Source organism: Crocuta crocuta, unplaced genomic scaffold, assembly GCF_008692635.1.
Source record: "Crocuta crocuta isolate KB4526 unplaced genomic scaffold, BGI_CrCroc_1.0 scaffold247, whole genome shotgun sequence".
Taxonomy (NCBI): domain Eukaryota; kingdom Metazoa; phylum Chordata; class Mammalia; order Carnivora; family Hyaenidae; genus Crocuta; species Crocuta crocuta.
Window position 1 is genome coordinate 3,627,902 of NW_027531910.1, and position 26,067 is coordinate 3,653,968.

Here is a 26,067-nt window from a genome sequence, read left to right on the forward strand (position 1 = left end):
TATATATATATAGCATATATATGTATATATATATACATACATACATATATATTTCAAACCTCTTTTATTCATTCATCTATCAATGGACACTTGGGTTGCTTCTATATCTTACTTGTTGTAAACAATACTGCAATAAACATAGGAGATATGTATCTTTTCAAATTAGTGTTTTCATATTCTTTGCATAAATACTCAAATGACTGGATCACATGGTAATTCTATTTTTTTATTTTTTATTTTTTAAATTATTTTTTTAATGTTTATTCTTTTTTGAGAGACAGTGTGTGAGTGGGAGGAGGGAAGGGAGAGGAGGGAGAGAGAGTGAGAGAGAGGAAGAGAGAGGGGGGGAGAGAGAGAGAGAGAGAGATGAGAATATCTGAAGCAGGCTCCAGGCTCTGCACTGTCAGCACAGAGCCTGACACTGGGCTCAAACTCACTCATGTGAGATAATGACCTGAGCAGAAGTCAGATGCTTAACCGATTGATCCACTCAGGTGCCCCTCTATTTTTAATTTTTCGAGGCACCTCAATACTGCTTTCCATAGTTGCTGTACCAGTTTCTATTCTCACTGGCAGTGCACAAGGGTCCTTGTTTCTCTACATCCTCGCCAATTCTTTTTTTTTTTTTTTTTTGCCTTTTTGATCTTAACCGTTCTGACAGGTGTTAAGGTGATGTCTCATTGTAGTTTTGATTTGCATTTCTTTGATAATGAGTGATATTGAGCATATTTTCATGTGTCTATTGGCCATCTATTTGTCTCCAGAGAAATGTATTTTTCATGTCTTCTGCCCATTTTTAATTGTATTTTGTGTGTATTGAGTTGTATAAGTTTTTTATATGTATTTTGGATACTAACTCTTTATTGGATATGTCATTTGCAAATATCTTCTCTCATTAAGTAGGTTTTCTTTTTGTTTTATTGATTGTTTCTTTTGCTGGACAGAAGCTTTTTATTTTGATGTAATTCCAATAGTTCACTTTTGCTTTTATTTCCCTTATCGCAGGAGACATACCTAGAAAACTGTTATTATGGTCCGTGTTAGAGAAATTACTGCCTGTGCTCTCTTCTAGGGTATTTAAGGTTTCACATCTCACATTTAGGTCCTTAATCCATTTTGAATGTGTTTGTTGTGTATTGTATAAAAAGTGGTCAAGTTTCATTCTTCTGCATGTAGATGTCCAGTTTTCCCAATTGCACTTGCTGAAGAGATTTTCTTTTCCCATTGCACATTCTTGCCTCTCTTAATTGACCATATAACTGTGGGTCTATCTCTGGACTATTTTGTTCTATTGAATTATATGTCTATTTTTTTGTCATTACCATACTATTTTGATTACTATAGCTTTGTAGAATAACTTGAAATCTGAAATCGTGATATCTCCCTTTTTTTTTTCTTCTTTTTCAAATTGCTTTGGCTACTTAGGGTTCCTTTGTGGTTCCATGCAAATTTCAAGATTATTTCTATTTCTGTGAAAAATGCTATTGGTATTTTGATGAAGATTGCATTAAATCTGCAGATTAATTTCAGTAGTATGGACATTTAAACCCTAATCCATGAATATGGAATGTCTTTCCATTTGTTTATGTGATCAGTTTCTTTCATCAATGTTTTATAGATCAGAGTATAGCTCTTTAACATTCTTAGTTAAGTTTATTCCTAGATATTTTATTCTTTTTTGTGCAATTATATATGAGATTATTTTCTGAATTTCTCCTTCAGGAACTTCATTATTAGTGTATAGAAATGAAATGGATTTCTGTATGTTGTCTTTGTATCCTGTGATCTTGCTGAATTCATTTATCAGTTCGAATACTTTTTTATGGACTCTTTAGGGTTTGTTTTTTTTTTTATAGAGTATCATGTAATCTTCAAGTAGCAAAAGTTTTACTTCTTTCTTACCAATTTGGATGCCTTTTATTTCTTTTTATTGTCTGATTGCTATGGCTAGGACTCCCAGAACTAAGTTGAATAAATTCGGTAAGTGTGGGACAACCACGTCTTGTTCTTGATCTTAGAATTAAAGCTCTCAGTTTTTTTTTTCCTGTTGAATTTGAATATGATGTTAGCTACAGATTATTCATATATGGCCTTTACTAAGTTGAGGTATGTTCCCTCTAAACCTACTTTATTGAGAGTTTTTATCATGAATTGATGTTGTGCTTTGTAAAATGCATTTTTCTGCATCTATTAAAATGATTGTATATTTTTTGTCCTGTCTCTGTTCATGTAATGTGTCACATCAAATAATTTTCAAATAGTGAGCCACTTTGCATACGAGGAATAAATCCCACTTGATCATAGTGTTTGATATTTTTAATGAATTGTTGGATTCAATTTACTAATATTTTGTTGAGGATTTTTGCATCTATGTTCATCAGATACACACACACGTGTGTGTGTGTGTGTGTGTGTGTGTGTGTGTGTGTGTGTGTATAATAGTGTCTTTCTCTGGCTTTGGTATCAGGCCATATGGAATACATTTGGAAGTTTCCTTCCTCTTCTGTTCTTTGGAATAATTTGAGAAAAACGGGTATTAATTCTTCTTTATATGTTTGGTAGAATTCACCTGTGAAGCTGTTTTTGGACTTTAGTTTGTTGGAAGTTTTTTGATTACTGATTCAGTTTCNAATGCATTTTTCTGCATCTATTAAAATGATTGTATATTTTTTGTCCTGTCTCTGTTCATGTAATGTGTCACATCAAATAATTTTCAAATAGTGAGCCACTTTGCATACGAGGAATAAATCCCACTTGATCATAGTGTTTGATATTTTTAATGAATTGTTGGATTCAATTTACTAATATTTTGTTGAGGATTTTTGCATCTATGTTCATCAGATACACACACACGTGTGTGTGTGTGTGTGTGTGTGTGTGTGTGTGTGTGTGTGTGTGTATAATAGTGTCTTTCTCTGGCTTTGGTATCAGGCCATATGGAATACATTTGGAAGTTTCCTTCCTCTTCTGTTCTTTGGAATAATTTGAGAAAAACGGGTATTAATTCTTCTTTATATGTTTGGTAGAATTCACCTGTGAAGCTGTTTTTGGACTTTAGTTTGTTGGAAGTTTTTTGATTACTGATTCAGTTTCATTGCTGGAATTGGTCTGTTCAAATTTTCTCTTTCTTACTGAGTTAGTTTTGGGAGGTTATATGTTTCTAGGAATTTATCCATTTTCTTTAGGTTGTCCAATATGTTGGCATGTACTTTTTCATAATACTCTCTTATAATCTTTATGTTTCTGTGGTGTTGGTTATTTCTCTTTTGTTTCTGATTATGTGTATTCGAGTCTTTTTATTTTTATTTTTTGATGAATCTAGCTAAAAGTTTATGAATTTTGTTGATTTTTTTCAGAGAAGCAGCTCCTGATTTCATAATTTGTTATATTATATTTTTAGTTTGTATTTCTTTTATTTCTTCTCTAATTTTTATTGTTTCCTTCCTTTTACTCTTTTGGAGTTTCATTTATTCTTCTCTTCCTAGCTCCTTTAGGTGTAATGTTACATTATTTATTTGAGATTTTTCTTGCTTCATGAGGTAAACCTGTATTGCTATAAACTTCCCTCTTAGAACAACTTTTGAGGCACCCCAGAGATTTTGGGCCACTGTTTTCTTTTTCATTTGTCCCATGTATTTTTGTTTCTTTGATTTATTGGTTGAACCATTCACTGTTTAGTAACATGTTTTTTAACCTCCATATATTTGTGTACTTTTCAGATTTTTTTTGCTATAGATTTTTAGTTTCATAGAGTTGGGGTTGGAAACATGTCTTGTAACTTCAATCTGAATTTATTGAGACCTAACATGTGATCTATTCTGGAGAATATTCCATGTGCGCTTGAAAAGAATGTGTATTTTACTGTTTAGTATGGGATGTTCTAAAGATATCTATTATATCTATTAGGTCCATCTGGTCTAATGTGTCATCCAAAGCCACTGTTTCCTTGTTGATTTTCTGTTTCCTTAACCTATGTATTGTAGGGTGTTAAAGTCCCCTACTCTTATTATATTACTATTAGCCACTGCCATTATGTTTATTATTAGCTACTCTATGTATTTGGGTACTCTCATACTGGATGCATAAATATTTACAATTGTTATATCTTCTGTTGGATTGATCCTTTATGACTATATAATGCTCTTCTTTTTCTCTTGTTCCAGTCTTGTTATAGTCTATCTTTTCTTATATACATATTGCTATTCCAACTTTCTTTTCACTTCCATTTGCATGGTACTCTTTCATCCCTTCCCTTTCCATTTGCATGTGTCCTTAGGTATGAAATGAGCCTCTTGTAGGCATCATATAAATGGGTCTTGCTTTTTTATCCATTCAGTCACCCACTGTCTTTTGATTGGAATATCTAGCCCATTTACATTCAAAGTACTTATTGATAGGTATGTACTTATTGCCATTTTGTTACTTGTTTTGTGGTTGTTTTTGTAGTTCTTCTATGTTCCTTTCTTTTCTTGCTGTCTTCTCTCACAGTGTGCTGGCCTTCTTTAGTGATATAATTGTATTCCTTTCTCTATTTTTTTTTTTTTTTTTGCATATTTGTTACCGGTTCTTGATTTGTGGTTACCATTAGGTTTGTATATAACTTCTTCTGCATATAGCAGTTTATATTAAGTTGATGGTCACTTAATTTGAACCCATTTTTTATGCCTCTTCCAGGCCACATTTTAGGTATATTGTGTCATATTTTACATCCTTTTATTTTGTGAATCCCATATACTTATTTTTGCTGCTTTCCTGCTTTTTACTTTTCTTACTCCTACTTATGGTCTTTCGTTTCTCCTAGAGTCCCCTTTAACATTTCTTGTAGGGTTGGTTTACTGGTCATGAATTCCTTTAACTCTTGTTTATCTGGAAAACTCTTTATCTCTTCTGTTTTGAGTGATAGACTCTGGATAGAGTATTCTTGGCTGCAGGGTTTTGTTTTGTTTTGTTTCCTTTCAGCATTTTGAATATATCATGCCAGTCCCTTTTGGCATGCAAAGTTTCTGCTGAGAAACCTGCTGAAAGCCTTATGGAGTTTCCCTTGTATGTAACTGTTTTCTCTTGCTGCTTTAATACTTCTTTCCTTATCTCTACTTCTTGCCATTTCAATTACTTATTATGTGTCTTGGTGTGGACCTCCTTTGGTTGATTTTCTTGAGGGGTCGTCTTTTCATTAAACAGAAAAAGGCAAAGCCACTTTTTTATTCTTCAAAATTTTTTTAATGTTTTATCTATTTCTAGGAGAGAGAGAGAGAGACAGCGTGAGCAGGGGAGGACCAGAGAGAGAGGCAGTCACAGACTCTGAAAGAGGGTCCAGGGTCTGAGCTGGCAGTCAGCACAGAGCCTGATGCGGGGCTCGAACCCACGAACTGCAAGATCATGACCTAAGCGAAAGTTGGATGCTTAACTGACTAAGCCACCCAGGCGCCCCAAGGCATAGCCACTTTTAAAGATGACAATTGAAAATTATAAAATTTAACTAAAATTTTGCATAACCACTCAAATATATACTGGAAAAGCTGATTAAAAAGAAAACACAGGACATGAATGTGTATACATGGAGGTTTTAAACAGCATACATTTAGAGGCTAGCACACATGATATGTCACACATGATGCTGAGTGAGAAGTCATCATAAAGAGATCCATCCAGAAATGTTGTGGCCAAAAGACTGTTTAATGTTATCACACAAGTTCCATAGAATATGCAATGGTTTCCATGATTCTGGCCAATGGGGGAAATCAGTTTTCAATATGGATGCCAATCAGGAAGCAAGTTCCTTCTCAAAACATTATAAAACACAGCTTCTTTTCCTGTACTATGATCAGAATCATAGACTAGGAAACATTGAGATGCAGTAGATAGATAGGCAGGAAGCCAATATGCCTCATAAACATAAGCAGAAAAGCATAAGCCAGCAGAAATGATACCAGTGTGAGACAGAGAAGACAGAAGAAGTTGGAAGAGAGCAGAGGAACACTCATAAAACAAGAATGGAAAAAAAATTGTCCCAATAATAGTGGCCTATCCTAGGTTTTTAGTGAGTGACCAGGAAACCAATATTGATGCTAGGACTGAACTATTTAACAGTCAAATTTTGTTAAGTAAACTTAGGCTTAAAATAATTGCACCACAATATGTGATTTATTTTTGTTCTGATTTCATTTTGTGTTTGAAATCATTCAGATTAGATCATTTGTGTTCATAAAGTTCTGACTTAAAGAACCCCTCATGTACTGTGCATGTATTTAGATATCCATTATATGTACTTTGTCTACCTTTAGCAACTGAGTTTCTGTGACAGGAATTAATAGCTCTCTGTATAAAATGTTTTTGCTATAAAATGTAATTTGTAACTTCTGCTTTTATGTGTTATCATAATAAGTTATCATAATAAAATTATAGTTTTTGCAGAATTTTTAGATTTGCCTCTACTTTCTATGTATTTCCAGATTTAGCTATGCTTTCTTTTTGAATCAAGAGAGCCTCCTTAACAGTTGTTATTTCTGATCATGTGAGTCTTAACAAAAGCTTACTTATATTGTAACTTTTACCTTATACTTTAGCTTTCTTTTTTAATTTTTTTTAATGTTTTGTTTATTTCTGAGAGAGAGAGAGAGACAGAAAGACAGAGAGAGAGAGAGTGAGCAGGGGAGGGTCAGAGAGAGAGGGAGACACAGAATCCAAAACAGGCTTCAGGCTCTGAGCTGCAGGCTCTAGGCTCTGAGCTGGATGTCAGCACAGAGCCTGACACGGGGCTTGAAGCCAAGAACTGTGAGATCATGAGGTGAGCCGAAGTCAGATGCTTAACTGACTGAGCCACCCAGGCACTCCTACTCTAGCTTTCAGTAGACATTTTAAAGTTGATAGTACAGATACTAAAATATGTGCTACAGGGGCACCAGCGTGACTCAGTCAGGTAAGTGTCCAATTCTTGATCTCGGCTCAGGTCATGATTTCATGGTTCATGAAACTGAGCCCCACATTAGGATCTGTACTAACTGCATGGAGCCTGGAGCCTGTTTGGGATTCTCTCTTTTCTTCTCTCTCTGCCACCCCCCCCAAATAAATAAATATTTTAAAAAATGCTTCCTCGAGGAAATTTTCCTAGAATTATAAAGCCCAACCTTACCCCAAATTTGCAGAAAAATGCATCCTAATCTTTTCTTCTTAACTTCATGTAATCTTGTGTCACTTAGAAAAAGAAGCTGTCACTTCCCCCTCATGCCCTTCCTACTCCATTATTCTTTTGAGGTCATTATCCCTGACAATAGATATCTTGTGTATAGAACTATAAAAAATACTGTTCTACAATATCAATCCACTATTCTTAGATTGATGAATACATATACAATTTCTCAAAAATCTTTTCTTTCAATTGCAAAGTCAAAAAATAAACTAAAATTATAAAAAACAAAAAGATACATAAGGAAAGCATCTAATAGGCCTACCTACACTTATGTATGTAGGTCTATGTATATTAAATAGGCCTGTATACTCTGTACATATATAGCATACATTAAAAACATAGAGAGGTTTAATGAGATTGAATTTATAAAACCAACCATATCCTTTAAAACAAATAGTAGGATGACCAACTGTCCTACCTTCCTCAGGACTGATGGTGTTTCTTGAGACACAGGACTTTCAGTGTGAAAACTGGTACAGTCATTGAGCAAACTGGGAGAGCTGGTCACCTAAATCTCTTGGGCCTGTTTTTCTTACATAATTTAGCAGGTTAATTATATTCTTCTAATTCTGAGCTATTATTTCATTGGGACAAAAGGGAAATAGAAGGATAACTAATTATTTATTTTGAAAAGTTAAGGAGAAGGAAGAGAAATATTTGAAAATCCCATCAGAATGACTATTTGGTTTTCGTGTCTACCGCGCTAGTGTTTTTTCAACTATGTTAATGGGTTTGGTTCTATAAGAACTAAATCACCACATTTGTCTGTAAGGTTTAATTACCTTTTATCCAAAAGAAGCCCTGCTGTTAGGGCATCTGGTCAGTCTCTCATCTTTATAAAGCAAAGGGAATACAGGATTCTAGCCATACATCTCAGGGCCCAGTTGGTTCAGTAACATGGCGTTGTCATTCTAGGCAGCAACTGCGTTGCTTTGTAATTAAAACTCTGGTGAGTAAGTCTGTCAGGCTCAGTAACTTGTAGATCATGAAAGAAAAGAATCAAGAGAAATTTACTTCACCACATGAGTCAAATAGCTAAGAAAGAAATAGAACAAAGATGTAACCGTGAAAGTGCACTTACCTTTCAATGTTGTTTCATAGAGTCACAATGATTTATTTGAGCTTGCCAGGATGTTCCTTTTTTAAAAGACCTAATTTACTAACAGTGTGGGATTTTCCAAGTTTTTCACTCCCCTCAGATTGCATTTTCATTTGCTCTAGCAGTAAAGATCTCTAATGCAGAGACATCACAATTGAACTCAGTGTGGGAGTCTCTGCAAAGCAGAGAAATTCCCATATATCTTTTTGTCTTGTATGGAACTTTTTCAGAGTCTTCAGGTCCTAAAAATGGAGAACAATTTGGTACTTATTGCACTTTATTATTGCTATTGACCTCCTTTGTTTTTTGGTTCAGTTGAGAAAGCTGTGTGTGACTGGTTTTATTTTTTTACCAGGTTAAATACCCATAATAACTCATCAGGACAAAACTGTACTTGGACTTCAGCTTTTGTTTGTCACTCTAGATCCTAATGGGGTAAATTTTATTTATTTTGAACTTGGGGAACCTTGACATTTTAGACTGAGAGTGCAAAACTTCAAGCAGGGTAGCCCATCTAGAAATAGTGGAACTATATAGTTTATCATTAAATCAGGACACCATTAAGCATGAAAAGGGATATTATTAATAATTATGCTTGGACATCTGGTGAAAACCACATTTATCACAAACAAACCAGGTGTTGTAGTCATACTTAAGAGCCTCCAGGGAGAGTATCATAGTGCTTAATTCTAAACTGGATTAAAATGGTTACCAAAAAAAGAAAGGAAGGTCAAGGAATCAGTAGACATGGCTACCCAGCCTACCTGTAAACCTGATCCTACAAGACAAGGGATGCTAGAAACTCCATCTTCAAAATACTCTCAGCTTGATGGAATGAAGGGGAAAAATGTTCATGTAACAAATATTTTCTAGTTACTTTATCACGTTCTGGGAATGGGACTATAATGTTGAGCCAAAATTGAGTCCTTGCCTTCACAGAGATTATAGTTTGGTAAGTAAGATATGAATTAATGAAATAATCACAAAAATGTATGATTACAAAATGATGTCTAAAATTATAAATAGCAGTGCACAGTTGGGGAGAGCCCAAACCAAATCTTGTGTTCCAGGAAAGGTTTTTTGAATTGGAATTAAGTGGTTGAGGAGATAATTGTTTTAGGAGACAACAGCAAAGGCCTTCTTGGCTAGGCTTGGGTTCAACTCAACAGGGGTAGCTCCCGCATCAGTTCTTCCCCACGGCTCTGGGTTCTGCTCACTGGCTTTTCCATTTTCCTTCATGGTTACAACTGAAGGGAAATTAGAAGATATGTGTTCCTTCAGGGCTGAGCAAATTTCTCAGTCTGCTCTCAGCCAGTACAAGTTTCAGAATGCAAAGTGAGTTAATTAGTCTTTTAGTCTGATGGTTCTTTTGAGCATGCAGTTCTCTTAAGATATTGGGTCAGCTTTTTATTTATTTGATTACAATCAGATCTGCATATAAATGGTCCAAATCCACATTTTTAATGAGAAGACTCCCTCTGTCTCTCTCTGTATTTTGCTGGTGATTTAAATCTATCAATTTTCTTAAGATAGCTATACTGTTAGTTTCTTCCTTGAGCCATTTTAAACAATTGAAAAGATTTATTGGGTGCCTAGATCTTCATGGATTTCCTTTTCTTTCTCTCTCTCTCAGTCTTTCTTTTCTTTTATATTTTAAGTTGTTACAAGCATGCCTTGATTTACTCCTTATTTTCAGGGAGACTGAAAGGCCATTGTTTTTCAAAGGCCTTCGTAGATATATTTTTTACTTGTTGCAAATGACAACCAGTTGCATGTCCTACTCTACACCTTCTGGAATTTCAGGAGTTTCTCAATTGTCTTCCAAATGTGTTTAAAATCTGATAAAGTCTCTTTTGAACTCATTTCTTTTTGTAGTGGCTTGTCAAATGCAACCAACTCAAGCTACTAATATCTTCTTTTCCCACTTCTATAGCCACAGCCAAAATGTACATTAGGTACATCGTCTGCTTTCAAAGATACATCACATGATAGTTTTACCAATTGTTTTGCCACTGCAAACATATATTGCCATCTTTCCAACCTTTGTTAATAATTTTCTTACCACCCACTGATACTACAGAGTCGGTATTTAGTTTTTGTTTTTGGTGGCTTTTTTGTTAGAGCAGAATTTCACTTTTGGGTATCAGTTTCCGCATAATCATCTTAGCTAAATTAGGCTGTAATAATGAATGATGCCCCAAATCTCAGTGGCTTAACAACAGCCATTTATTTCTCACTCATGCTACTTGTTCATTATGGGTCACTTCAGTCTTCACTCCAGAGACCAGAGTAATGGAGTATCTCTTATCTTGGATATGGACAAATGGAATAGGGAATTAAGCAATGGCTCTTAAAACCTCTCAGGAAGGTGTCACATGCCACTTCTACTCACTTTTCATTGGCCAAATTAATAGAATGGGGTTATTATTCCTTCATCAGAAAGCAGCTCCCAAAGGAAAAAAAAAGTTTCACATTTTGGAAAAATTGGCCTATGAGGTCACTAACTGCCCTCCCCCCCCAAACCTCTATAGGCACCTAATTTACCCCTGCTCTTCCTTAGGGAACTTTTCTACTCTATATTCTTTGTTCAATGAGATAAGTTAAAAATATTATGGGCAGGTTATAAATGAGTATATTTAACATTAAAAAATCACCATGTCCAACTTCCTATTAGAAGATAAAAAACTAGAAAAGTAAATGGATTAATATTGTTTTACTCTTTTCCCATAAACCCTATAGACTCTAAATGACTAGACTGATATTTTTAATATATGCTTAGAAAAGAACAGGTATGATTCATATATTTTGATAAGGAAAATATAAATAAAAAGTAGGAAAGAAGCACTATAGTTAAATACAATATTAACCATATTTCATCAAACTAAATGAGTGACAATTTATAATTTTATACATATATTTGTATCAAAACTATTTCCATCACTTTTAAATTAATGGGAGATGATGCAGTGTGATGCAAATGTTTGGATTTGGGTTATAGAATTTACTCCTAACTTTAGCATTTACTAGCTGTATACTTAAGGTGAATTATTTGTAAAACCAATATGAACTACTACACAAATTGAGGTTGAAAGAAGGTATAAAAATTCAGCTAAATTGAAGCACCAGGGTGGCTCAGTTGGTTAGTGTCCAACTTCAGCTCAGGTCATCATCTTGCACTCTGTGAGTTCAAGTCCCACATTGGGCTATGTGTTGACAGCTCAGAGCCTGGAGCCTGCTAGGTATTCTGTCTCCCTCTCTCTCTGACCCTACCCAACTCATACTCTGTCTCTCTGTCTCTCTCTCAAAAATAATAAACATTAAAATTTTAAAAAAGAATTCTGCTAAATCTAATTAATTTCATTTTTCTAATTAACCTTTTAGTTCATCTTGCATTTTTATTAGCAAATTACTTTTGGGCCATTCCTCCTCATCTTTCCCTGAAGTTTATCAGTCCAAAGAATTTCCACACTAATCTTATAGGGAACTAGAATCTAATCAGCTTCCTACTTATCACTCTTGATTTTTCCCTTATTATCCAACTGGTGATACATTTCTGTGATTCTTGAAAGTGCTGTTGCTGATTTAAAGACCTTCCCGGAACTCACCGCTGCATCGAGGGACAGCTATCACACCCTCTCAGGACTCAGCCTGATCAAGAGGGACTACACTTGGATCCTAAGGTCAAAACTCTCATTCACATATACTGCACCTATGGAACCCACCGGGAGTAAGAGTTTTGGAAGAGTACCAGCACCTCAAAGACACAGAAGTGAGTCTCTTTGTTTCTCTGAAAATCAATCACTTCAGAGATTAGAAAACTTCTTTCTTTCTGTTTTTTTTACAAAGAAATCAAAAATAAAACTAAGAGGTTTGTTACTACCTCTTTTCTGAAGATTGTCTTCAGAACTTCAAAAGTTTAAAAGTGATTTTGTACCTTAAAATTGAAAAACTTGAACTGGCCATTTTCTCACTAAAGAAGTGAGGAAGAAAATTAATCTCTGGTAAAAATACTCTTCCATTTTAGCACTACACAATTTTTAGTCAGTCTGAACATCCGTTTCCCACTATAAAAAATGGGAATGACAATACTTACTTTATACTGTGAATTTAGAATACATAATACATGTAAAGCACACAGTTCTTGTACAGTTCATTTTGATTGCTCAATAATCTTTGGAGGTATTGTTTCAGTAAAGTTCTAGTTTAAAGAGACAGATGTATGAAAGTCAAAGGCATGTTAAATGTTTGGGGAAGGTTAGAAATGTGGTAATGCTGGGCCACAGAAGAAGTAGGACCCATGAAAAATTCACATATTGTAACCCTTATGACTCATTTAACCCTTTATAAAGTTTCTTTATTCTCTACTCCTCCTATTGCTACTGGGTACTTTGCTCTCTCTCTTAATTTTGTATAACTTCTCTTTACCTCTGAGCTTATTCAAAACCTGTACTTCATCTCTCATATATACATTTATTCTTCATAATTTCATCATTCAGGGATGTCACATGACCATGGACTAGGTTTCATGTTAAGCTCACATATTTTCTATCATTGCTTTGATCTTTGGCAAAATCACTGGAAAATTCTTCATTGACTTCCCCAATAATATATTAACCTCAGAGTTCTTTATACCTATGTGCTGGTGGTGGCCATTTCATACTTCAGGCAAGTCTAATGTGGCTACAAGATTAAATGACAGTGTCTGGAACATTGTAAGTGGTCAGCATCTGCTTGTTTAATGAAGGACACTTTGGGGAAAGTTTTCTTCTTGAACTGAAAGAGAGAGCGAGAGAAGTGCAAAGAAACTAGAATCTTTATCTGGATCTTACTAATTTCAAAAACCAGGAGAACCTGTGTAACTGGGCAACATAGGAAGAAGGAAGATTGAAAGACTTCTTTGGAAATTCCATGGGAACTTCAGGAGACAGGAGAAATAGCATTTTCAAATTTTCCAGAACATAGTACATGCTCGAAGAGCTGGAATCTGGGGATGAAACAAAAGAAGAATGATAAAAGTTTGGTCAGAAGGGATTCCTGGTAAACATACAGCTGATCTTGAGTAAAATGAGAAGATAACATATTAGGAATTTATTGGATGGCTAACAGCCAGGCAATGATTGGTCACTGAGAAAACTAATACTCAGGGAGGAGGGACCTGAGTGGTTTTTTTTGTTTGTTTTGTTTTGTTTTTGTTTGTTTTTTAATGTAGTAATGGAAAAATACCTTTCATTTCTTTTGTAGAGATGTACCCAGTGGCAGAGTCAAGTTAGAAACCATATATACGAGATGGAATGGTTCTGCACTTGACAATGTACAAGATCTCCTCTCCCTTTCCCCATCACCTTCCCTAGAAGTAATTCCATATCACAGGAAGGTGAGGCAAATGTGGCGAGTGACATGCAATTTCAGCTGAAGAGGCACCTTAGAAATAAAAGCATAAAGTTGCTCAGCAATCTAATTTTATTTTGTGGAACGACAAGTCAGTTTTGAATTCATAAAAGAGAAGACTTCAGGCCATCCTTGACATTTATTCTTTTGTTTTTCTAATTTTGTGCATGTGAAACAGCTCAGTGCAGAATTTTGCCAGGAGCTGTAATCAACTGGTTTTTGGCAATTTCCAGAACGGATCCTTTGCTGCCATTGAAAAACCAAGGCACATATGAATGTTTCCAGTCCTCTGGCATGTCTCCATTCCACACGCATTTTATTCACATATTCTTTAAAGTCCCTGGAAAATAATTTGGGTAGAGCTAGCACCATGATATTCTTTAAAGTATCCAACTGACTCTCTTATGGTTTCATTGTCTATCTTGTTTTTGCTATTTTTTTTTCCTTTTTCTTTTATGTCACTCTACTCTCTTGATTATATATGTCTTCTAGTTTATGCATAACAATTCAGGTAAAGATTCATGTTGTTTTCAACATAAACCATTCTTCTCTTTTATATAAAATGAATATAGTGAATTGTGTTTACACTTTTCACAATTCTCTACACTCATCTATATGTGATTTCTCTGCCTATAGCAACTTATAATTTATAAGTATAATTTGTTTCTAATCAGATAAGAACTTGATTTGAAATCATATCTTATTGTGTAGTGATGACTCAATCACAAAAAGATTTCCACATAGGGTTTTGTTTTTGTTTTGTTTTGTTTTGTTTGTTTGCTTGTTTTTAATTCTTGGTATTATCTTAGACTTTACTTTTTTTTTCTTGTGTTAGAATTTTTTCTTAGTTTAAGAGGGTAGGTAGCCTGTGCAAATTAGATTCTGGATGGGTGGCAAACTCCGAGAAGAGTTAGAATTTCCTTTCTAGCAAAAACTTTGTGAACAATATGGGTATCCTGAAAGTGGGGAGAGAGTGAGCTGGTGCAAGGGGGAGGTGATATTTGTCAAAGAACAGTTTTCCCTGGAGCTTACATGCTGTTTCCCATCAGTGTTTAAAACCAGCAGGGTTTTTATAACTAGTTACAGTGTTGCAGATGTTTCAAGCTATTAACATATGGTTTAAATACCATTGTGGTAGGATTTGCCACAGATATATTTTTGTCTTGCAAACGGGAAGTTAAATGTCTTTCCATTAATCCACCAACGTGATCTTTATTTGTCCCTAGAAAAACCAAAGATTTAGTTTGCTACACTTTGTACTCACACACAGGGAGGTGATAGGGTTTGACACCAGTCAGTTCTTTCCACACCAAGTATGTGAGACGATTCCCCAGGAAATTGTTAGCTGGGTACTACATCTATTTGTGAAGTGGATGATAAACTATTGTTCCTCTTGTTTCATGACCACTAGGGAGATGGATGCAATTTGCACAGTGCAATGGTAATAACTAATGTGACATTTTCAAAGGAATCTAATCATGGATTCTAAATATTCATACCTAGAGCCTCTGATGAGAAGTTTTTTTTTTTTAATCTTTGAAAAAGTGTTCTTTGTATAGACAAACACATTGTATACCTTCAGATAGGTAAATATTACATTTTTAAACATATGGTTTGTGGAGCATTCTTCCTGTAAGTTACTTTGGAACTTTTAGTCCTAGTCATTGAAACCTTATAATTAAGTGACCATATAGTTTATTATGCAACCTTTCGAGTGTAGAGGACACCATTAATAATTACACAAAAATGAAAATCTTAAACTGGTACTGTCTTGCATACATCAAGAAGTATAGTCAATCTACACATACTGGATTTTTAAAGTTATTAACATTGTAAACTAATTATTTTGAAAGAAGTGAAACTCACATATTACTAGAGAGCTAGAAATTCACTGTGATGTGATGAGCAGAGGCAAAATATCAGTTCTGTATTTAGGGGGCCCATTAAGAAAGGTCCCTTTATAATATCTCCCTGTATGCACTCTAAAGAATTTCCTTGGTATTTCAGACTGGAGTTCATCAGTTTAGGCTCATTGATGGGGTGAGATCATCCCACTCTCCTCACTGTCCTTGGCAACTGGCAATTATTATGAAATTTTGTGAATATTTTCTATCTCAAGGCATTTTATTTTCAGAGGCCTGTATGCTAGATTATTCCAAGAAAAAAAATTGGAAATAGTATCGACATGAAGGAAAAGATGCTTTCCAACTACTTTCATCTTATTATTTTTTTCAGTTTATGTTACAGGAGAATTTGAATTTTTAATGTGACTTAACCCTAAGGAATCCTGTCTAGGAAATAGCCAGAAGGTGTGTGCTGTTTTATTTAGTATCAAGAAGGGCAGTGTGTATATACTGACCTAACTCTATTAATTTGCTTTGAGGCTAACCAAGAGACTGCATTTGAAGGGCATAAAAATTTCCTCTTCCAGAGTCATTTTGGGTTAAGAGACATGTCCAGTTTGGACGAGACTAAAGAAATTGTACTATAATCAAGGTGCATTGCAGCTATTGGGTTTGCTAATGCTTGAGAAGAAGAATAGCATGGAAATATGATATGTGGACATCATGGGATGGTGACAATCTATAAATGAGAGAATAAGAGTCCCTGATAATCAAGTTGGCGAGTCAGAACTGTCAGTTGGTTTGATGTAATAGAAGTTAAGGGAATAAGAATGGAGAGAAGCTGGGATAAGCTAAATAAGATGAAATGCTTAGTTCAGGAAAGTAGAGCATGTTGCTAAGAGCCCAGAACAAGAAAGTTAATTTATAGTGTTCCTTTTGGAACATTTGATAAGATGCTAGCAATTTACAATGCAAGTAGCTGCAAGGACAGCAGTTTTGACTTGAAGCGGATGGATGGCTCTGCAATCCAGACAGCAAGGAACATTTTACTTCTAAAAAATTATAAACTAAGGGAAAAATTACACTAAGGGAATTCGTTGAACTTCAAACTCAAAAGTGTCTTTATAATTATTCTTTCATCTTTATCTCCAAAGAAAAGTGTATTATTTCTAGTTCCCAATGCTAACATTCGTTCAATCTTCAAATAGGCATCGAGTTAATACAATGTGTTAGGCATTGTGTTTCCATTGTGAGGTTCATGCATTCTTTCCTCCTGTGCTTCCGGTCTCCGTCATCTCTAACATCTCCTTTTCTTGTAATCTCTTTGTATTTCTTCTTGTGTATGTTTCTCACATATTGACTGATCCTTCACATGTCTTGCTGATTTTTAAGAAACTTTTATTTAATTTAGCAAATGTCATGTTATTTATTTAATTTTATTTTTTAAGGTTTTTTTTTTTTACATTCTAGTTAGTTAACATACAGTGTAATTGTAATATCAGTTGCAGGTGTACAGTATAGTGATTCAACACTTCCATGCAACACCCAGTGTGCATTACAGTAGCACTCCTTAATCCGCATCACTTATTTAACCCATCCTCCCACCCTCCCCTCCCACCCTCTTGTAACCCTCAGTTTGTTTTCTATAGTTCAGAGTCTATTTCTTGGTTTGCCTCTCTCTGCTCCCCACCCCACTCTTTGCCTGTTTGTTTTGTTTCTTAAATTGCACATAAGAGTGAAATCATATGGTATTTGTCTTACTCTGACTTATTTTGCTTACCATAATACTCTCTAGCTTCATCCATGTGATAGCAAATGGCAAGATTTCATTCTTTTTATGGCTGAGTACTATTCCATTGTGTATACATACCAAAACTTCTTTATCCATTCATCAGCAGATGGACATTTGAGTTCTTTCTGTAATTTGGCTATTGTAGATGACATTGTCATAAACATCAGGGTACTTGTATCCCTTTGAATTAGTGCTTTTTAGGTAAATTGTGCCATTGGTGGATTGTAGGGTAGTTCCATAATTTTTTTGAGGAACCCTGTTATATTTTCTAGAGTGGCTGCCTCAGTTTGCAACCTGACCAAAAGTGCAAGATGCTTCCTTTTTCTACACGTCTTTGCTAACACTTGTTTCTTATGTTTTTTATTTTAGCCATTATGACAGGTTTCTGATTGTATTTCTCTGATGATCGGTGATGTTGAGTGTCTTCATTTCATGTGTCTGCTGGCTATCTCTATGTCTTCTTTGGAAAAATGTCTATTCATGTCTCCTGACCATTTTTAAATTGGATTATTCTTTTTTGGGGGGTGTTGAGTCTTAGTATTTATCTAAGTATCTTTATCATTTTTGGATAGTAAACTTTTTATAAGATACATCATTTGAAAATATCTTCTCCCATTCTGTAGGTTGCACTTTAGTTTTGTTGATTGTTTCCATTGCTGCAAAGAATCTTTATTTTGATGTAGCCCCCCAAATTTATTTTTGCTTCTGTTTCCTTTGCCTTAGGAGACATATTTAGAAAAATGTTGGTATAGCCAGTGTCAGAGAAATGATTGCCTGTGTTCTCTTCTAGGATTTTTATCATTTTAGGTCTCACATATAGGTCTTTAATTCATTTTGAATTTATTTTTGTGTCAATGACACCAGGAGCTGTTTCTTTGAAAAAATTAATGAATTTGATAAACATTGAGCCAGATTTGTGATGTTTATCTAATGAATGCTTACTGAGTATATACTTTGTGCCAGGTACTGAATACAATGGTGAGTAAATAAATGCTATCTGCCTTCACAGAATTTACAAACAACCAGATTAATTAAATAATTACAGGGACCAATGCAATGTTAAAATAATGCTCACCTTAATCAAGGCTTTGGTAATGTAAGCAGCTGTATAATGAGAAATAAAAGTTGAAGTGCAAGTTGATTTGGAAAAGATGTCCTGGATGGTTGAAGAAAAGACAAAATATCTATCATGAAGAGCTCTTCCACACATGAACATATGTTGGCAAGTGTAAAGATGTAAAGAATGAACAGGAAGCAGATGAGACTTGAACAGAGAGAGAAATGACAAAGGTACACAGGGAAATCAGTACAAAGGTACTGGTACAAAGTACAAAGGTACAAAGATAAAAAGGAAATCAGATTTCTTACAGACCTATTACATTTTTTATTAAATTTTTAATATATGAATCAAGGAAGCCATTGAAGCATTATGTGGAGATTAGGTGAATAGATTTATACTTGGGGAAAGAAAAATCACAGTGATTACAATGTGAAGAATGAATTAGAGTGTGTGATAGACGGCATAAAAGCAAAACATTTAGCGGGTTCTATGCAGCACTCTAGGTTGAAAGATGATTTAGCTTGATCCTAGAATGAGTTGTTATATTTGGAATGAAATGAAGGTTATAGATATTTGGAAGGTAAAATCAAAAGGCCTGAGAGTGGATGTATATGGGTTGATAGAGAGGGAAAAGCCAGGGATGTATCCAGCTTTCCATCTAATTCCATGGATAAGATTGCACCATTTATTGGGATAAGGACTTCTGGAAAACTAACATTTTGTGTTGAGATAAAGCTTAAAGTTTAAATATGTTTTTGAAGTTCCTTTAAATGACCTCAAAATAGATATTAAATAAAGGGTTGACATATCTGGAGCTCAGAGTAAACGTTCACCCTAAAGACATAAATTTCTGAGTCGAATGCTTTTAGATATAACCTAAGGTCTTGAGGAACTCTAAATTAACAGTTTAGAAAAGGGGGTTGGACATGTGAAAGAAACAGAAGAATAGACAGAGGAGGAAAACTAAGAGTGTTGTACCTTGAGAACGAAGAAAAGAGGTTGTATCAGGATTGAGCATTAAAAAGTTTGCAAGCTGCTAAAAGGTTAAGATAGAAACAGAAAAATACATTGGATTTAGTGATCTGAAAGTCACTGTAAGCCTTAACAAAACGTATGGAGGGTTGGCTGGGCATTTGGCTCTATTGAAGGAGGCTGAAGAATGAGTTATAGAAAAAAAAAGAGTACATATGACAATGCCATTTTGTCTTTCTCTAATTAATTGGTTCATAACATACAACTTACGGTTTGTTATATAGGAGATGACCAAGGACTGCAAATTTATAGGTTAAAATAACTATCATAAACTGGTCAAATTTCTTAAGTGGGTGAAACTAACTGCATCTGCTTCTTCTTCAACTCTCAGATTTCTACAGCCTGACATCTACTTCCAACAAATTTGTGAAACTGTTTTTCGAAGTTTCCAAAGAACTTCTAGTTATCACAATCAATGACATTTTCTCAGTGTCCATTCTCATGGTCATCTGGGAATATAATATTGACCAATGATATTTTTCTAGAAACTCTCTCTAAGCTATTACACTTTTATTTGTTTCCTGCTCTGTCAATAACTGGCTTGCTTCTTCTCAGCCTCTGTCCTTCCTCTAACTGCAGGTGTCCCACAAAATTTAGTCCTTGATCCTTTGCTGATGTCCTAATAAATACTTCTTCCATGGGGAATATACCCATTTTGTGGTGTTGGTTATGAGGGGGTATAGAGAAAATGGCTACCAATACGAAATCTTACTCTCTTTTGATTTGAGATCTTCACCATATGTGGAGTTTCCTTCCTGAAATACCTGAAGAATCTGTGGGAGTAAAATAGTTGCTCATGTGTATGTTAATTTTCATTTCACTGAATATCTATGAATTTGGACATAATTTTTATTGGTTTACTGACTAGTCTTTCTTCTGTGAATGACTTATTGTGTCCTTTGTAATTTTTATTTCATTAGACCACTAAAAAGAATATCCTAAAAATGACTTATGCCTCAGGAATGGAAATACACCACTGACATAGGCTAGACTAGATGAAAGAGCCCATCTGATAATATATCTCTCATCCAACCTGGAAAATCCTTAGCTATTGTCTCTTCAAATATTACTTGCCTATAATTTGATTTGTGTTTATTTCTATCTCTATTCTGTATCTTTGCTTCTCTTTCATAGAAATAGTCATTATCTTTTTTGTGCTGCCCTTCACCATAAAATCTTCAGGCATATTTTTCCAATTCACCAGTTCTCTATGCAGCTTTGTTGAGTTTAGAATTTATCCTATATATTCAATAGTTTGATAATTTTAAGAAGTACTTTGTGGTGGGGTTTTTTTTTTTCAGATCTAGTAATTCTAGGTGGTTCTTTTTTATATCCATCTTCTTTATACAGGTCTACCTGTTTTTCATAGATTTTGCTTTTCCTTTTTAACTTTCTAATGAGTAATGGCTTCTATTTTGAAAGGTTTTTTTTTATTGTTTACCTTTCATCGAACTGAAATCATATTTTGATTGTTAAATTTAATGGATGTGCTTCCTGATAAAGTTCTCCCCCTAGTGCTATGACATATTGGTAAGTTCGTTTGGGGTGACTATTTCTCTCTTTCTCCACCACTTTCTTTTCTTTGGTAGTAGCCTTGCCTATCTCCACCGAGCCACAGAACCAGAGGATGGCTTGTCTCAGATACAAAGATGATTTCTTAGATTTACATTCAGGGAGATTTTTACTATGTTTTGCAGGATCCATAGGTCTATCTCAGTCCCAGGTTTCAAGCAGTAAACCTGTCTCCACTTTTCCTAACTATAGAGTCAAACTTCCAGTCACTTCTACTACTAGACACCTAGATGCTCTTGACTTGGGCCCCTGTATAACACTTCATGTTTTTATTCTACTCTAGAATTGTTAATCTCACTCTTTGTTATATATTAATAATGTTCTAATAATATTACCCATTATTTCTATGTTTAAAGTTGAGGAAGAAATTTAAATATATCTTGACATAAAGTCTTCTGGTATTTCTTAAAAAACAGAATATTTTAAATTTTAAAAAATTTTTAACATATATTCATTTTTGAGAGAAAGAGACAGAGCATGAATGGGGGAGGGGCAGAGAGAGAGTGAGACACAGAATCTGAAGCAAGCCCCAGGCTCTGAGCTCCAGACAACTCAGGACTCAAACTCATGGTAAGGTCATATCCTGAGCCAAAATCAGATACTTAACCAACTGAGCCACCCAGGCACCCCAAGAATAGTTACACTTTATGATTGCTACTATTATTTGGGAATGGCCTCTCACACACTAAAATCATATCTAAATCAATTTCTTACAGTTCTTTAATGATACTATATAGAATTTTAAATCCTTTACTCTATGTTGAATATATATTGCCTGATTGGTGTACATTATTTGGTTATATTTTTCCAAAAGCCTTCCATATTTGAACACTAAATCAATAAGTTTCTCATTGATTTGCAAAATTGCATTTAAAATAATTCTAGGTAAATATAAGTACTATTCCACTGATCTGGAATAATCAATACTACACTGCTATATATTGTTTCCTTATGATATTTGTGTGTGCTTGTTTTTTGGTAAAAACAATTACAAGTATTTTCACCTTCACAGCCTCCTTTTTCAGATCTTTTATTGTCTTCCCTCACCTGTCTATTCTTCTAAGAAAAAGAAAGAATTTCCCAGATTCAAAATGGATTACACTGAGATTGCTTAACTAATTATGAGTTAATTGTGAAAAATTAACCTTTAATATTATTAAACCTTCCCACCTAATGGTAAGCTTTTTTCTGTTTTGACTTACTGTAAAATTTTGTTTTGTTTTTAAATATTTTTTCATATTGCTAGTGATTTTTTATTATTTTTTCTTTGTGACCAAATACCTTTGGCTGTATTATCCTAAGGGCATTGTTTTTATAAAGTGCAAATGCTTACTATTAAAAATTAAACACAGGAAACTATTAAAAACTAAATAGACACTACTAATTTAACCACAAATTAAATAACCACTCCAAATATTTAGTAAGCAATATTGCAGCCATTTACCTCTATAAACTTACAAAAGTGTTGACAGGCAGGCGTGAAAACCAAATTAGTAACAAAAATGAGAGCATGCTATGTATGGATATTAATGAAAATATCACATTTAATTTAATTTGTTTTAATAGAAGAAAAAGACACAGATATGACACTAAAAAAACTTACATAGTTTTTAAATATATTTTACAAAGAAAATATATTATTGACTAAAATTTATCTTGGGTTTATTAAAAAATATATTAAGAACATAAAGTTCAAAATCATTCTGCTTTAGCTACATATACCCTTTTAGTGTTAATTGACCTCTTGCTCACATAGACTGAAGTCTACTTCTTGGATTCTTCATCTCTCTCTCCTTCCACACCCCAGATATAAAATAATTTTTCAAAATGTATCACATCTAGATTTGTTCTACAAACACAACATCTGTTGTTTTATTTAAGTTCTATATATAAAATGGATCTTAGTTTCACACTCACCTTTTATACTGTGGTTTCCTCTTTTCTGAGTTATATATTTAGATCCATCTATTTAACTGACTTATTCTTGCCAAGTGGGTTTTCAATAGGGACCCCTGGGTGGTATTTTCCTGAGTTATTTCATCTTTAGAATGTCTGTCTGTTGATTTGCACCATGAATGACAATTTGACTAAGCCAAATACTCGTAGATCAAATTGTCTTCTCAAAACTGTGAGACATTGTTCAATGATCTTTGGCGTGGAAAGGTGGTGTGGCACAGTATAAAGCTAACTCTATTTTTCCCTTCTTGTAGCTAGTCTTTTTTCTTTTTGTCTAGATCTCTGAAGAATTTTCTTTATTCTTGAATTTGAAAAACAACCAGGATATGTCTCCTTATTAATTGTTTTGTATTTTTTCCCTTGTTTGAATGCAAGTTATTCTTTATATACTCAAATTTGGCACATTACATTATTTCCCTATTTAAAGGTGATGTCACTCTATTATGCCTCTAAATACATTTTCTGCTCAAAGTGTGAGTTTCCTATTCTCATCATTATATCTCTGTCTCTCACTCTCCTCACTCACATACAGGTACATGTTTATGTATATGCAGATGTTCATATGTACGTACATGAACAGTACACGTACAGATATGTGTGTCAACAATCCTCTGTAAAATTTACATATCTGTAATTTTCTTCTATGCTCATTGTGATTACCTCAAGCCTTTTCCCTATGTGCATAATTTGAATTTTAACATTTATTTACTTTTGAGAGACAGAGAGAGACAGAGTGTGACTAGGGGAGGTGTAGAGGGAGAGGGAGATAAATCTGAAGCAGGCCCCAGACTCAGTTGTCAGCACAGAGCCCGAAGCGGGGCTCAAACCCATGAACTGGGAGATCATGACCTGAGCCAAAGTCAGATGCTGAACAGACTGAGCCACACAGGTGCCCCCTGTGTGTGTGTATCATTTAAATTTTAACTATATCTGTTCTAGGCCTGCTGTGCCTGATTATTAGTTTTGTAATCACTTTTTTTCTCATTTTTATTAGAATCTCTTTTACATTTATCTATTTAAATTCTAGTTAACATACAGTATAATATTGGTTTCAAGAGTGGAACCCAGACTCATTACACATACAACACCTAGTACTCATCCCAACAAGTGCCCTCATTAATGTTTATTGTCTATTTCACCCATCCCCCCCACACTGCCCCTCCAGTGACCTTCAGTTTGTTCTCTGTATTTAAGAGTCTCTTATGGCTTGCCTCTCTTTCTTTTTGTAATCTTATTTTTCTTCACTTTCATATGTTCCCTTCCTCAATTCTTCATCTAAATTAATTGCTTTCTAATCTCCCTGTTTTATTGAATTCATATTTTTTAGACTCTCATCTTAGTGTGAAGATTATAAAGCTTACTTTTCTGTTACTCATCTTATATCTTCTAAGGATTTTTCCCTTTTATATATCATATTATAGGTTTACAAAGTTGCAATATCATATTTTTCCAATTTCTAGATTGCTTAATATGTAGATACACTAATTGCTTTATTTTTCAGTGCAATATTTGTGAATTTTCTTTGATACCCATCATCTAAAAGCAATATTAAAGTATTGTTTGGGAAAGGGTATGTATAGCTTGAAATTCACTTCCTGTAGCCTCTTAGGGCCAGGCAAGGAGGGGAGGAAAAACGTAAGTATGCTGGGATTTTCTTTTGCCTCATCATTCCTGCATCTCTTACTGACAGATGCCTGCTGCACTCCACTAAACTCTGACCCCTAGGATTTTGCTTTCCTACTTTTAACACATTTTGAATTATTTCATAAGGTTGTATCCTTTTTCTTTGTTTTATTTTTGATGTGGTGAATTTTCATAATTTAAATTAAAATAATTATATGTGTATTAAGGATTCAATGATCCATCTTTTTATTATAGACGATTTTCTAACTCAAAATTATTTTTCTCGATTTCTCTTCTTTAGTAATTTGTTATGTTTTCTGTTTTACTGCTTCTTTAAAACTGTACTGAAACTTGAAAAAGGAATTTTTTTTTTTTTTACAAATAGTTTATTGTCAAATTAGTTTCCACATAACACTCAGTGTTCATCCCCACAAGTGTCCTCCTCCATGCCCCTCCCCCCTCCCCCCACATCCATCAGTCCTCAGTTTTTGTCANAAAAAGGAATTATGACAATAAATTTTATGTATATTAAAGGGTCCATAAAAAGTTATTAGAAAGAACTCAATACTGATGAACTAAAAATATAGATTGTATGGTCCAGTAGCTAAAACAATACAAATGATCAGAACTGACATAAAAAAATAGAAAGTATGAGTGATTCTAGGTACACACATATATATACACATACATATTATCATATTGCTATATATGTATAATGATATTATATATGTNTAAAACCTTCCCAAAGGAAGAAGAATAGGCCCAGATAGCCTCAGAGATTATTTTTCCAAGAATGCAAGATTAGTTTAACATTTGAAAAACAAAATTAATTCACTATCTTACTAAAGAAAAAGTCATATGATCACTTGAATAGATGCTTAAAAAGCATTTGATAAATTTTAGTATTTATTAAGGATAAAAACTCATTGCAAACAAGAAATAGAAAAAAAATTTCAGGCTTATAAATGTTATCTATATAAACTGAACACAACCATCCTATTTAATGGTGAAATATTGAAATCTTTTCCTTTGAGACTGGGTATAACAAGGATTTCTGCTCTTTCCACCTTCATTTCAGCATTTCATACAGGGTCACACCCACAGGTTTGCAATTCCAGCACTATTTGGGGGCAGATAAATCTTTGTGGTGGAGAGCTGTCGTATGCATTGTAGGACATTCATCAGCATCCCTCACCTCTACCCACTGCATGCCAGGGTCACTTGCCCCAACGTATCTATAAAAGCCAAAAACGTTCCTAGAGAATGCCCATGCCCCCTGGGTGGGTGGGGGACAATCTGTCCCAGTTGAGATCCAGTGTTCTGCCCAGTGAGATGAAACAAGAAAAAACATAAAATATATATGAATTGGAAAGGAAATAATATATTATTTGTTGATGGTATGTATATATAGCAAATCAAAATGAATCTATAGCTAAATTATAGGAATTTATAAATGCAGTTAACAAGATTGCTGGGTGATATATTTAAATATATATATATGTATATATATAT